We start from the raw sequence: 15,011 nt of genomic DNA on the forward strand, positions 1-15,011 counted from the left end.
ATATTTAATTTATTTAGATTTCCTATCTTTCTTCTCTTTTATATATATACGCATATACATATATTTGATTATATCATATATATATGTTATTATATCTGTGTATATATATAGTCTTATAGATTCTAAATCAGAAGACTGCATTATATTTAGTTGTCCTGTCTTAGCTGCCTCTGGTTGGAGACAGTTTTTCAGTCTTTGTCTCTCATGACATTGACATTTCTGAAGAGTATTTGACATTTTTGAAAGTATTTTGTAGAATATCATTCAAGTTGGATCTGATGTCTGTCTAATGTTTTCTCATGACTATGTGGAAATTTTGAATTTTGGGAAAAAATACAAAGAAGATATGGGCCCTGCTGATATGAATGAATCACATCAACAGCTACATGATGTCATTCTAGCTTATTACCCTGTTATTAACCTAGATCTTTTGGTTAAGGTGGCGTCTACCTGGTTTCTCCAGTGTGTAGTTACAATTTTCCTTCAGGTAATTAAGTAGAACCTGAGGGAAAATAATTTGAAGTTCTACAAAATATTTTTTTCTTCATTGTTTTACCCACTAATTTTGGCCTACAACAATTATTACAGTGAGGTTCTAATCTTTCTCACTTAGTTATATTTATTAAATGAAATTCTTCTTTAATGAAGAGATTTCTTTATATCTATGGACTCATGAATATTTGTTCTAATCTCTGAGTTTTAATACAAAACTATTATTGTTTCTCAATTTGTGTTAGCTTTGGCCACTGGGAGCTCTTTCACATTGGCTTCTGTGAACCTTTAGTATGCCATCACCATTGCCATCAACTTCATCTCTTGGTATGTTGAGGTTATCCTGGTTTATATTGCATTTTCTTTATCTTTGCCTTGGATTCAACTACTTCTCCAAGAGTTCCTGGTCATTCTTATTGAGGCTGGTATTTAGAAACTAAATCTGTGCACTAGTTCACTACTTTCCTAGGTACTACATGGGTATCACTGCTCTAGGTCCTCTCATTAGATATAAACAGGAAATGTTTCACATTTTTTTATTTCTTTTATATACACACATATTTTTAAAACCTGTGAAATCATACCAAACTCTGAATAACTAATATCTCAAAATACCTGATAGCTCCAAATCTAATCCAACACTTCAGTATATATTATATCATTCTCTCTTTATTTCTAACTTCTTCCATCAGCAAGAAACCTGGCTTTCATTTTCTACAATATATGTATTTATTTTTTATACATGTAATGTACATTTGATCCTTGAACAATGCAGGGGTTTAGGGTATTGACCCCCATTCAGTCAAAAAATCTGTGTGTCACTTTTGACCCCCCCCTCCAGACTTAACTACTAATAGCCTATTGTTGAACAGGTTACTTATAATAAACAGATGATCAAGACATGTTTTTAGTATATACTGTGTTCTTATAATAAAGTAAGCTAGAGAAAAATATTATTTTGAAATTCATAAGGAAAATAAATTTACAGTACTGTACTTCATTGAAAAACAAATCTGTGTATAAGTGGACCCATAAACTTCAAACCAGTGTTGTTCAAGGGTCAACTGTGTATCTCTATATATTCATTTTGTTAAGTTATGGCAGAAATGAGGGCAATAACTGCTAGCTGTATAACAGATGTCAACAGTAACAGGTGCTAAGTACATTGGAATTCTGTGTTGAGCCAGTGGGTTCAATTGAAAGATTATTTGACTTCATGACTTTTTTAGCTGTTTCTTAGCTCAGTAATTAAACAGAACATAATGCCTTTGATTTTTCAAAGTCCAATAAAAATGGAAACATGTACCATGGGTAACCAAATACTAATATTTAATATCAATATAAATATACCTCTGATACAATTTGCATTTGAAAGCATGCTTTACCTATTCATCAGGCAAAATTTAATAATAATCTTGATAATAATAATAGCAATATTAACCTAAATTTGTATGATACCTCACAATTTCTCAAAGCACTTGAACATATTCGGTCAGTATGTTGGCAGTGGAAAGAGACAGAATAGTTGTGTTTAAAAACACCAGGTTCCAACACTGGCTAAGCCTTGAGCTGATATTCACCAAGTAAGCACCAGCGTGGCACAGGGATTGACATCTACTGTTTGATAATTTTGCATCTGTATTAGTCAGGATTCTGTCATAAAAGTAGAACCAGAAGAATTTGAACCTCCAAACACAAGATAGAGTCCGTGACTATGAATAGAAACTCATGTCAGTTCTTGTTGCCTCTGATCTTGATGATACCCCAGGACCTTTCTTATGGAGCTAAACCCATAGACCTGGCCCTGGAGTCAGAGAAGAGAAGAATCCAGAGGAAGGCTCTGCAACTACCTCCTGCCAAAAGGATGAGCCAGCAGGTATGCTAAAATGTGTGTGAGCTACTAAATGGCTGCTATTTCAATTCTGCCTTCCATAGAAACCTCCCATAGATGGAAACATACAGAAAAAGGCATTTTGGGAAATGCAATTCAGTCTAATCTAGCTAATATTTACAGAGCCACCACACAGTACCTATTTGTCCTTTAGCAACTTCTAAGATTTATTTATTTTTAGTTCATATAAATAAAATTAGAGTGCCATTAAAAGCACAAAATATGTGAAATATGCAAAGTATATACTTAAGTATTTCAGTAATTGTTTTAGTAATAATAAATCTTTTCCTTCTATCTACAGATAGAGACTAATACTTTATGTGATAATTTCCTCCTATCTTATATCAGTCATTTCATTGACTGCCTTTGCTAAGAGTCAAGAAAATGATAGCAATTAAAAGCTTTTAATTACTACCAAAAATAAATATATACAATGAGTATATTTGAAAGATGAAGTCAAGAAAGACTTCGATGGAATTATTAAGAATAAGAAAGAAAAAAAGTTGATGATTCAGTTTGCATACATAATTACATAATTTCTAAAACAAATTCTTTGTGTGTGTGTGTATATATATATATACACGTAATTCTTAATTTTAGGTTCTGTGCTTATGAGATTAAAGATTAAAAATATGTAATATCTATTTTGAATACTAGTTGGAAACCAGATAATATCCTCCATTTCTTCCCTCCTCCTCCTCCTTTCCCCTTCCCACAGAAACTTGATATTCTGGATGTGAATAAATATACTAAACGAAGTTACTAACTAGTTCAGTTGCTTTGGTTTTGCACCAGGGTTATTTTGAGTTAAGATAATGCTAATAAATGATAAATGTATGCACTTAAGCTTTTCATATGCAACTGCTGGTATTTTTATTCAAAATAAAACATTATCAGTTATCTCTGTTTACCTTAACAATATCATTTATATATCTACGTGTGTTTCTATGGTTGATTGTCTTTAGATAATATCAAAATCACTCTACAACATTAATCTTTTATATTGAAATATTGACCATAATCTGGTTACATTTTATTTTAATACCCTTGTTTGTTCATCAAATTATTAGGTTGAAAAGTTAATGTTCTTACGTGCAAAGCTCATACAAATTGATAGGAATACTACTTTGGCATTATCAGGAAAAACAACTTCAGTAGAAAATTCAGAGGGGATTTTAAAATATTAAAGATGGGAAAATATTTCAACCTTATTTATAGTAACTCGAATCATATCAAATTGCCATTCTTGTGTATAAAAATCAGTCTATATTGATAATTTAATATGTTTTAACCTAGTAATTTAAGATGTTTAAGTGGAATGGAGAGGAATTTTATTTGATGTTTAAAATTAACCAAATATAAAAAGTAACGTAACTAATTCTGAAAAGGTCGGGGAGTGGTACTGCATTGAGTATAGTGAACATAAACAACACTACTCCTCCGAAAGGAAATTTGTTACGTGGTACCAACAAATTAAAAGTAAAATTATTTAGTCAGAGAACAAGACACAATATGGTATGTATAGAAAGTCTGGATTCAGATATTTAGTTGGCCATTTATTTTCTATTTATCTTGTATAGGTTTCTTAACCTCTGTGTGCTTCCATTTTCTCATTTGTAAAAAAGAAATAATTATGAGAATTATATATGACCATGAATATGAAAAAAGTGCCTCACATATAAGTGACAGATTATTGGAAACATTCTAAATGAGCAACAATAAAAGACTATTTAACTAAACCCATTTTTTACACTAAATGGATTACTAAGCAGCCTTGTGTACTTAGATCATCATATATTTCTAAAGAAACAGAATAATACTTTATGTGAAGCAGAGTTAAAGTGTGATATAATATTGCATATATAATATAATTTCAATATGGAACTCATTCTTTTTTTTCTTTTTTGGAACTCTTATTCTAAAGTTTGATAGTGATTTAAAAAGACTCAAAAATTTACTTGACTCAGACCACTTTGAAATGCTACAAAAATATTCATATACCAAAATTTTTTAGATATACTAAAAAGATAAATATTAAAACTTGAAGTAATAACTAGAAGAAACTCTAGTAAATATTTCTATTATAGTGATATGTTAGTCTGAGAAACAGAACCAATAAGAGCCAATATGTCCTATTATATGTATATACTTATAAAGAATTGACTCTCTTAGTTATGGAGGCCGAAAAGTCCCAAGATCTGAAGTCAGCAAGCTGGAGAACCGGGAGATATGGTGGGTGGAATCAGTCTGGGTTTGAAGGCCTGAGAACGAAGAACACTGATCGTGTAGGATTCAGTTCAGGTTGTTGTTAGAGACTAAGTCTTTAAGAGAAAAGGAAAAGCTGTACTCTTGGTGTATAGTGTACATTTTTTCCCATAAGAATAGCATGGGCTAAAATATTTTTAAAACCCTAGATCTCTGGATCCTATTAATTAGTATATATATATTTCATTTATGAATAATACCTAACAGTGTCTATCTAGTCTTAGATTTTGAAGGAAACAAGACATGATTTATAGTAAAGCATGACCTAAAATTCTCTTGAGTTTAGATTATCTGGCATTTCAATTTGTTTTTCACCCTGATCTCAAGGTAACCATATTTAGTTAGTGCTCATAAATCAGATTCATAAGGTAGTCTGTTATTCTTATTACATAGTGGGTGAGGTTTTTCTACCACTTTTTTGGTACATGATTTCAATAAAGAAGTACACACTGAAATAATTTATTAACAAACACCTTACATTATACAGGGTTAGTTTATCAGATGAACAAGTTTAACATTGTAACTGGGTGATGGGCATTAAGGAGGGCACATGAAGAGATGAGCACTGGGTGTTCTACACAACTGATGGATTATTGAAAACTACATCTGAAACCTAAGGATGTACTATATGTTAGCTAATTAAAGTTAAATTTAAAAAACTGAAAAAAAACATACCTTGTGGATATTTGATTTCTGGGAAAGTCCCTAATATGTGGTAACAATGATATTAAAATATGATTTTTGAGGTCTCAATTTATTTTGCAATTCAGAATATAGTAGTCTTTTAAACCAATAGTATATAAATGAATTTAGTGGGGCTATTTAACTGGTCTTAAAAGTCAGTTTAGAGTATTATGGAACTAGATGCTATGTGGAAGAACATAGTAGGGAGTTATCTTTGTTTTTTCATAATTTCCATATCATCATATTCATTTAAGTATGTGGAATGCATAAAACACTTTGATTTAATATATAGTAGTAATTCTTCAAATAAAGTAATTGAGTAGGATTTGGACCTTACTTAGCTATTGTCCAGGAATACCTGATTGGTCATTCTAGTAGAACTGACCACCAGAAATCTGTGTACCCCCTTCTATCACACAATGTTATTACTGGATGGATGCCTATGTTCTGTCTCTCTTATACTTAGAAATTTTCATGTGACTGAGTTATAGTGAATAGAATCTAAATAGTAGTAATGTGCATCAATTACAGTCTTGGAACAAACAATTCCTTTTCATTCTCCCATGAACATTTTCTTTCTGGCCAATGTCAGTGTGCACTCCCCAATTGATCTTGAAATCTGTGCATTGAAGATGGCAGAGTGTGTCAACCTAGATGCCTGAATGAAAATGTGGATGTATGGAGTCCAAAACTTGGTTATTTTCTCAGGAGGGTTTTATTAGAAGAAATGATCTTTTGTTGTATCTGTACATGTATGAGATGTTAGGCCACTGAAATTCAGTGACTACACAGATTCTGCTTGTATTTTACAGGCATCAGACAATATTTACTACTGTTTCAGATATTGGAAAGACTGAACAAAGGATCTATGCATCATTATAACTACTTCTGATGATGTATGTGTGCTCACATGTGCATGTGTACATGTGCACACACCTGCATGTGCACACTTGAAGTTATTTTGAATTCCCCCAAATCTGACTGAGAAAAAAGTTCTAAACCATAGGTAAATCTGCTGTAGAACCAAATCCCAGAGCTTTATGGAGAGTCAAGCTATGTTATCTTGTGACCAGATATTTAAGCAGATGACTACCTAAAATTTTAATTGTTATGTTATACTATATTATAATATAGTAATAAGCTCTGGAGATTCAGGTAATAATTCATCTCTGCTCCACACATGGAAAAATGAATCTTATGGGGGAAAGTCTAATGTAGGAACCAAAATATAGTGAGTAGTATTTTCAATATAGAGATAAAGTGAAAGATTTTTCATAAAGAGAGATTAGTGAAACGATCGATAATGAGACAAGTTTGTCTTATGTTTAGAGAACATTACTTAGATGACCTTGAAACATAAGAAAGTTGGTGAAAGCCAAGTTTGGAAGGATAATTCAACTAAAAGTATGGAGAACTTTCTAAAAAAAAATCTTTAATTCGGTTTCAGGTTTTAAACTTGCAAATTATCGTTTGGGAAGCAGCTCTTAAAGTAAACTATACCAAATCTTGAGAGGTAAAGATGATTGTAGCTTAGGAGCATAAACTTCTGGGAAGCAAAACAGATTTATAAGGAAACAGCAGAAAAGGGAGTCCCTGTAAATCATAAGGATTTGAAGGTACCTGGTTTAAAAAATACACATATTTTTACAGAATCTTGTCTAAATTAAAAATATGCAGAATAGCTAAAATTAATATTTTAGTGAATTATATAAGGGACTGTAGTCCCTTACTTCTTATTTGTCAAACTAGATCCAAACATATTAGAGGGAAGAGGAAATACACAGGTGAGAGATTGTATTTTTCAAAATGGCTGTAGAAATATTTATGGTCTACTTGCTCTTCTGGAACAATGGCAGTCCTTCATCAATAGATTGAGTCTCCTTTTCCTTCCCTGTGAATTGGGTAAGTTTGTGATTCTTCCACACAATAGAGTGGAAGGAAAAGGAAAACAGCATAAGGCTTCTCCCTTGCATGATTGTGTATTCTTGCATGTTCTCACACTCACACTCGTGATATTCACACTTGGAACCCAGCCATCAGATCCTGAAGAAGTCCATACTGTATTATGTGGAGAGACAAAATGGAAAAATTCATTTTTAGAACTGAGGAACCCATCTAATACTTAACATCATCCTCCAATCATATAAGGGAATTCTCTTTACATTACTCTAGCCCCTACTCTTTGAGTCCTTTCCTTGCTATTTCTCTGGGTTCTCTGCTAATGGTATCAGCGCTGAAACCAGGCTGTATATTCATCTGGAAGCTGGTGTAGGGAAGAACCTATTCCAGGCATCCTGAGACGTACCCAGAATCTATTTCTTTGGAGTTGTCGGATGCATTTCAATTTGTGTAATCTAAGCCAGCAACAAAGAAAACAGGTGTTTATCCCTGCTGATTTGAGTCTCTGTTCTCTACACCCTGTTTTGAGGGGCTTCTCTGATTGGGTGACATCCACCAAGAACAATCTATCTCCCTTTTGAATAACTTGAAGTTACATGGCCTACCCAAACTGAAGGAAAAGAAATTACACAAAGGCATGGATACTAGGGTGTGAGAAAAAAAAAAAAAGAAAAAAAAAAAAAAACAAACAAACCTAGAAATCAGGGCATCTGGGTGACTCAGCTAAGTGTCTATCTTTGACTCAGGTCACGAGCCCTGGGTCTTGTGACACAGCCCCACATCGGGCTCCCTGCTCACTGGGTCACCTGCTTCTCCTTCTCCATCTGCCACTTTCCCCACCTCCTGTTCTCTCTCTCTCTCTCTCTCTCTCTCTCTCATAAATAAAATCTTTTAAAAAATCTAAATTCAAAGTCTAGCTTTAGATCTACCCACTGTGTGTCTTTGTACAGTGTTTTACCTCTCAGAACCTCAGATTTCTTTTCTGTAATCAGGAGATTTCATTTCTGTGTTTGTATAGATACATTTAAAACAATTAAATTATTATTTTAGGCTACTTAAACTCTGATGTATGTAGCATACTTCAAATTTCCCCTGCTTGTATTTGTTTGTAAATGCACTAGAATTTTGTAAACTCCTGTTGGCAGTAAGAGAATTACTTTATAAGTATAGCAAAGGGGAGAGCTACCCGTTATCTGCTGACTGGGGCAAATCTATAGGGTTTTTATATTTCTGTGTAATTTAGTTATCAACAATTTCAATGAACTCTGAGAAGCTAAATGGAAAAATTTTGCATTTCTTCACCATTGACCTTAGTCATGATGAGTAGATACATTTTTTTTCCTTAAAGCATACCATCATTTTATTTGGTCTTGCTTCGATGAACAAAAATGACAGAAATATATATCCTCATGAAAATACCCGGGAATGTACAGAGTTGGCTTAGGATGCATGTGGTAAACTTAATTAGTAGTCAGGAAACTTCATGAGAGGAAAGGATGGAGAAATGGTAAAAGGGAGACAGATTTAAAGTCAAAATGAGGTAAAACATTCTAAAAATTAAATCTGCCTCACTGTAGTAATCTGTAATCTGAAAAATTACAGGTCTCTCCTTATCATAAAAATTGTATCTGTGATATATTGGGGAAAGAGCCATTTCTACCCCAGAATTCCTGCCTGTTTCTAAGATCTTTCATGAATCATAAATGCCAAGTTTATCTAAGCCTTTTTGAAGAATAAATCTTGCACTAACCTTCAAAAGGACAGTTGGCATAACCTAGAAATCCTCCCATAGAGTGTGTTTCATTTAATTCATCCCTGCTAACTCTGACTTACATTCAGCCCACCATGGATGGTTTTATAGAAACACATCACAAATATTATATGTGCTTTTTATCACCAATGTTCTCTCTCTCTTGGCATAATGAGGTAGTGTTCTATTATTTTATTCAGTGTTCTCAGTATTGATGATTCTAAAGTCGGAAGTGACTCTAGAAACTTTGGTTGTAGTCTGAGGACCTTCATTCATGTGTTTTGCCTTTGACATGATTCAGCTACATTTTGTGTGCTTTCCTGGCATGTTGTCAACAAGCAAGTCCTATCTATCCTCCCAATTCAAACCCAGCAAAAGTATATCACTAGTAACTATTAGCTAGGCATTGCCTTTTATTCTAGGCCACATTGTATGTCACCGATCATCACTCAGTCACCCTTGATGTGCTCTGCTGATGTGGTCTAAAGTCAACATCCCCTTCTCTACACTGATTCCTTTAGTGGATGTCTGTTATTGAAACATCTTACACAAGAAAAAGCTGTATAAGAAATAATTGCATATGTTCAGTTGAGTGAGCTCTTCTTTACCATACATGATAATTATTAATTTAATAAGCAATGACTTCTACCAGAGCCAGGATCTGTATAGGTCTCCCCAAAAATCTTTTACCCTTTAATATCAAAGTAATAGAAATTGTGGTCAATAATCATATGATACAGATACCACAGATATAGTTTTCTACAGTATATTTCAATCCTCAGTCGTATCCCAACAATGTGTCTCAGTGTACTGACCATAATTCCAAGAAGTAAAATAACATACCCTCTGAAACTTGGACTCAGTAAATAATTTGACTCAACAACGTAAAGGGAAATATCTGAGTTACATGGATAGAAAGGTAGTATATTGAAGTCCAATATTATGCATTCTTAAAGAATTTTTAATAACAGGTTTGACAGTAGGTGGTTATTGCTTTGTGTGTTTATTTTAGAATTTAATCTTAATATGAAATTTAATTTTGACTAACCCAGTAATAGGATGTTCCAGTATATTCTTTATCCAGACACTTAGTACATGGCAGAATTTTTTTTTTATAAGGAGAAAAGCTTCCAGCTGCTTCCTCTACCTAGTGGGTATTAAAACTCGTCATGATTTTCCAGATGATTAAAGACCTAAATGTGAAATAATACTTTATTGTAAAACTATAAGAGAATGTAAATGCCTTAAAGTAGAAAACTTTTAAAGATGTTTTATAAAAAACATGATTTAAGAAATAAAATACTGGCATATTTTATTGTATCAAAAACAATTTCTGTAGGGTGCCGTATAACAATGCTAAAGGACAAGTCATAAAGTGGGAGATGATAATGTATATTAACATATGTGACTGGAGATGATATATATTGAGAATAGTTTTTTGAAGCTACATGAGAAGAAAATTATTATAAAAAGGAAAAATATAAGAATTATGGAGAAAGAGGAAGCCAGAAGGATCAATAAACATTTTAAAAATACTCAACTCATGAAATATGAACAAGAAAAATTAAAACCACAATAAGCTACTATTTCAAATCTATCAGAGAGCAAAAAAATTAGAAAGTTTGGCAATATCAACTGGGGGAAAAAAAGCCATTCCTGTGAGTGTCTACATTGGAAAAATCATGCTGCAGAGCATTTAACAATATCTTATGAAGGTGAAAGTGTGAATTATTTATGACTCAATAAATCCACTTCTAGTTAGATACCCTAGAGAAAGTCTGATACACGGGCACCAGGATTCATTGCAGAACTGAATTTAATATCAAGAATAATGGAAATAACCTATATACCCCATCAATAGTAAATTGAATAAAGATGTTGTGGAATTTTAACAAATTGAACATTGCATAAAATTAGAATGAATTATATATATCAAGCGACTAAAGTACGTTGAAAAGTGATATATGACTATCATTAAAACAATACTACATTTTTTGTGAACTTGTATTTAATAGAAAACAATAAAAATATGTACAAGAAAAATACTCTAGAAAAGGAATGGAAATAACAAAATAAATTAGAACAAAGGAGGTTTTAATTATATCTGTGGTGGTAGCGGTGGTAGTAGGGTGTGTGTGATATGAAGCACATGTGATAACTTCCAATTAGTGGTCAAATCATAGGTGATTTGGAATTTCTCTCCCTTTATTTAAAAAAAATTGAAGTTTTTATTTAAATTCCAATTAATTAACATACTGTGTAATATTAGTTCTAGTGTACAATATAGTGATTCAACACTTCCATACATCACCTGGTGCTCATCACAAGCACACTCCTTAGTCCCAATCACCTATTTAATCCATTCTCCCACCCACCTCCCCTCTGGTTGTAGCCATCTGTTTGTTCTCTATAGTTAAGAGTTTGTTTTTTGGTTTGCCTCTCTCTTTTTCCCCCCTATTCCTATATGTTTTCTTAAATTCCACTTTACTGTCTCTAATTTTGCATATTCAGTTTTAAAAATTACCTTTCAAAAAGACATTTTTTGTTCCAGGAAGAATTAATTATGAAATGTAGGAGAGATAGGCATCACTCTTCTTGAATAAATGTGTATGAATGGGCCAGTAGTGAGCAGAGATGGGGTTTAGGAAGAATGTAGTGAAAAACTACTTTGGGGTCAAGAAAATTTTTAAGAGAAAAAGTTATAAACAGGTACTTTTTTTGTTTCTCAAGTAATATGCTATTTTTAAAAGAACTTCCACTGGTTAGAAAGGAAGAAAGAAAGAAAGAAAGAAAGAAAGAAAGAAAGAAAGAAAGAAAGAAAGAAAGAAAGAAGAAAGAAAGAAAAAGGAAAGAAAGAAAGAAAGAAAGAAAGAAAGAAAGAAAGAAAGGAAAGAAAGAAAGAAAGAAAGAAAGAAAGAAAGAAAGAAAGAAAGAAAGAAGAAAGAAAATAAAAATCCCTTTGTTCATCAATAGGAATTGCAATATAGGGCTTAGGAGTCTAGACTTATGTCTTCCTCCACCTGAGAGCCTGAGAATAGTTGAAGTGGGTCTGTTCTGACCCAGCCATGGCTGAGGGTCAAAGTTACTTCACAAAAGCATTTTTTGTATAGTGTCATAGGTTTGGAAAACTAGCTGGTTTATGAAGGTAAAGATAGAACTCAAAAACAAAACAAAATACAAAAGAAGCACAGATAAGAGGCACTTCTGTAACCAGTTTGTGGAAAGATTATGATTAGTTTAACCATTTTCTTATACCAAAGTAATGGCATTCATTCTGTAGGAATTATATTGTTCTTGAATTTATAAAAGAAATATGCTAATGGGAACTATTTTAAGATCTTCACTGCCACGACTCCTTCATTTTAAAGATAGTATATTGTTTCTCATCTGAGATTTGGACTTTTAAAAAATATGTTATTTATTTATTCATGAGAGATACACACAGAGAGGCAGAGACATAGGCAGAGGGAGAAAAAGGCTCCCAATGGGGAGCCTGATATGGTACTCGATCCCAGGACATTGGGATCACTGAGCTGAAGGCAGATGCTCAACAACTGAGCCACCGTGGACCTGAGATTAGGACATTTGATCACATATTTAAAGAGAAGTAGAGATCTTATATTCATTTTGTTTGCCCTTTTACTGAGTATTAATATAGGCTTCACAATCATTCTGAAGATAGATAATATTAATATTATTTTTGAGTAATGAAATGAAACTTGCAGAAGTCAAACTATTAAACCATCTACCTATAGTTTTGCAGCAAATTAGGCAGGACATATTTGCTGAATGAATGAACAAATATTTATGAGCCAAAGTAATGGTTTAAAGCATGGTCTGTGTATGTGATTCATGTTCTTCAACTATAACTCACAGTTGACATTTTATATATTTTCTAAAAAACTGACTATATTCCCTTAAAATCAATAATACCATTTGGAATGTTTTTCCATTTAATTTACAAGATGTTCAGATGTTGGGTATTTTTCCCTCCACAATAATATATAGTATAAGGAATTTTTCATACCTGAATAAAGCTATGAATTGCATTTCAAAGCTTACCTAATGATGATTTTGAAAGTATGTATAACAGCCAGGCTTTTGGAGCAAAACTTCTGAAATGAGGAAAATATTGAAAAGCTTGCTCTCTAGTTTATGAATTAGTAGGATTATCCTGGACTTCCAGAACTTGTTTTGTGTATTCAGTATTCATTTAAATCATGTCAAACAATTGGAGAGAATTGTATTAATAATTTACTTTTGGTTCCCACATATTAATCTTTAGTTTAGAGCTTATCTGCCGAATCAATGATTTTGGAGTCACCTTGACATTTGCAGAGATTAGAAAATGCAATAGAGATTTGTGCAAATGAGTGCACTGAAAGTTTCATGTGGTGGTCATTATAGCCATACATCATCCCACTTTTCTTGACTACACTTGAAGGTGGGAACCAGACTCATGTCTTCACAGTAGCAAAAGAGGCACTTCTGAGAGAGGCCGTTTTGTGCTGGCTGGAATCCGAAAATCTTCTGGTAAGACCAAACAATATTTTTTTTTTTGAAGGAAAGGATTCAGGGTTGAAAATGTGAAAATGAGCTCTGGTAGGACCTCACTAATATTTTTTTTTCCTTTTCTTTTAATTGAAGTATAATTGTCATACAATATTAGATTAATTTCAGATATAAAGCATAGTGATTTGACAACTCTATAGTTATGCTATGCCACCACAAGTATAGCTATTATCTATTACCATACAGCACTATTACAGTACCATTGACTATATTCCCTTGTTGTGTCTTCATCCTTGGGACTTAATCATTTTATAACTGGAAGCCTCTATCTCCCACTCCCCTTCATATTTTTTGCCCATCCTGTTATTCCCCTCTTCTCTGGCAACCATCAGTTTGTTTATGTGTCTGTTTCTGCTTTTGTTTGTTTTGTTTTTTAGATTCCATATATAAGTGAAATCATATGGTATTTGTCTTTCTCTGACTTGTTTCACTTAGTGTGATGTCTTCAAGGTCCATCCATGTTGTCACAAATGGCAAGTCTCATCCTTTTTTATGGCTGTATAGTGTGTGTGTGTGTGTGTGTGTGTGTGTGTACACCATGTCTTCTTTATCCATTCGTCTATGGATGGACATTAAATTGCTTTGATATCTTGGCTAGAGTAAATAATGCTGCAGAAACATCTTTTCAAATTACTTTTTTTTAAATTTCCTTTGAGTAAATACCCAGTAACGGAATTACTGGGTTGTATGGTATTTCTATTTTTAATTTTTTAAGAACTTCCATAATGTTTTCCATAGTGGCTGTACCTATTTACATTCCCTTCAACACTGTACAAGAGTTCCTCTTCCTCCACACCCTTGCCAACACTTGTTACTTATCTTTTTGATACTAGGCATTCTGACATGTATAAGGTGATATCTCACTGTAGTTTTGATTTTCATTGCCCTGATGATAATTGATGTTAAAGATCTTTTCATGTGTCTGTTGGCCATTGGTATGTCTTCTTTGGAAAAAAAATGTCTATTCAGATCCATTTTTAAAAATCAGATTATTTGTATTTTTGATAGTGAATTATATGAGTTCTTTATATATTTTGGATATTAACCACTTGATGGGCATATCATTTATAAATGTCTTTTCCCATTGAATAGGTTACTTTTTCATTTTGTTGATGGCTTTTTTTTTCACTGTGAAAAAGCTTTTTATTTTGTTCTTGTCCCAATAGTTTATTTTGTCTTTCTTCCCCTTGCCTTAAAATGTTGCTAAGGCTGATGTCAAAGATATTATTTCCCATGTTTTCTCCTAGGAGTTTTGTGGTTTCAGGTCTTAATTTGGGCCTTTAGTTTATTTTGAGTTTATGTATGGTGTAAAGAGTGGTCCACTAAGCCATATTTTTGAAACATTGTATCTTTTTGGTTAATAACAAAAAGAGCTCTGATTATGTAATTGTAGTTTATTTTCCTTCTAACAAGTAAATAAAGAGTAAAGTTGAATGCACATATACACAAGGAAAAACT

Source organism: Nyctereutes procyonoides, unplaced genomic scaffold (assembly GCF_905146905.1).
Source record: "Nyctereutes procyonoides isolate TBG_1078 unplaced genomic scaffold, NYPRO_anot_genome, whole genome shotgun sequence".
NCBI lineage: Eukaryota > Metazoa > Chordata > Mammalia > Carnivora > Canidae > Nyctereutes > Nyctereutes procyonoides.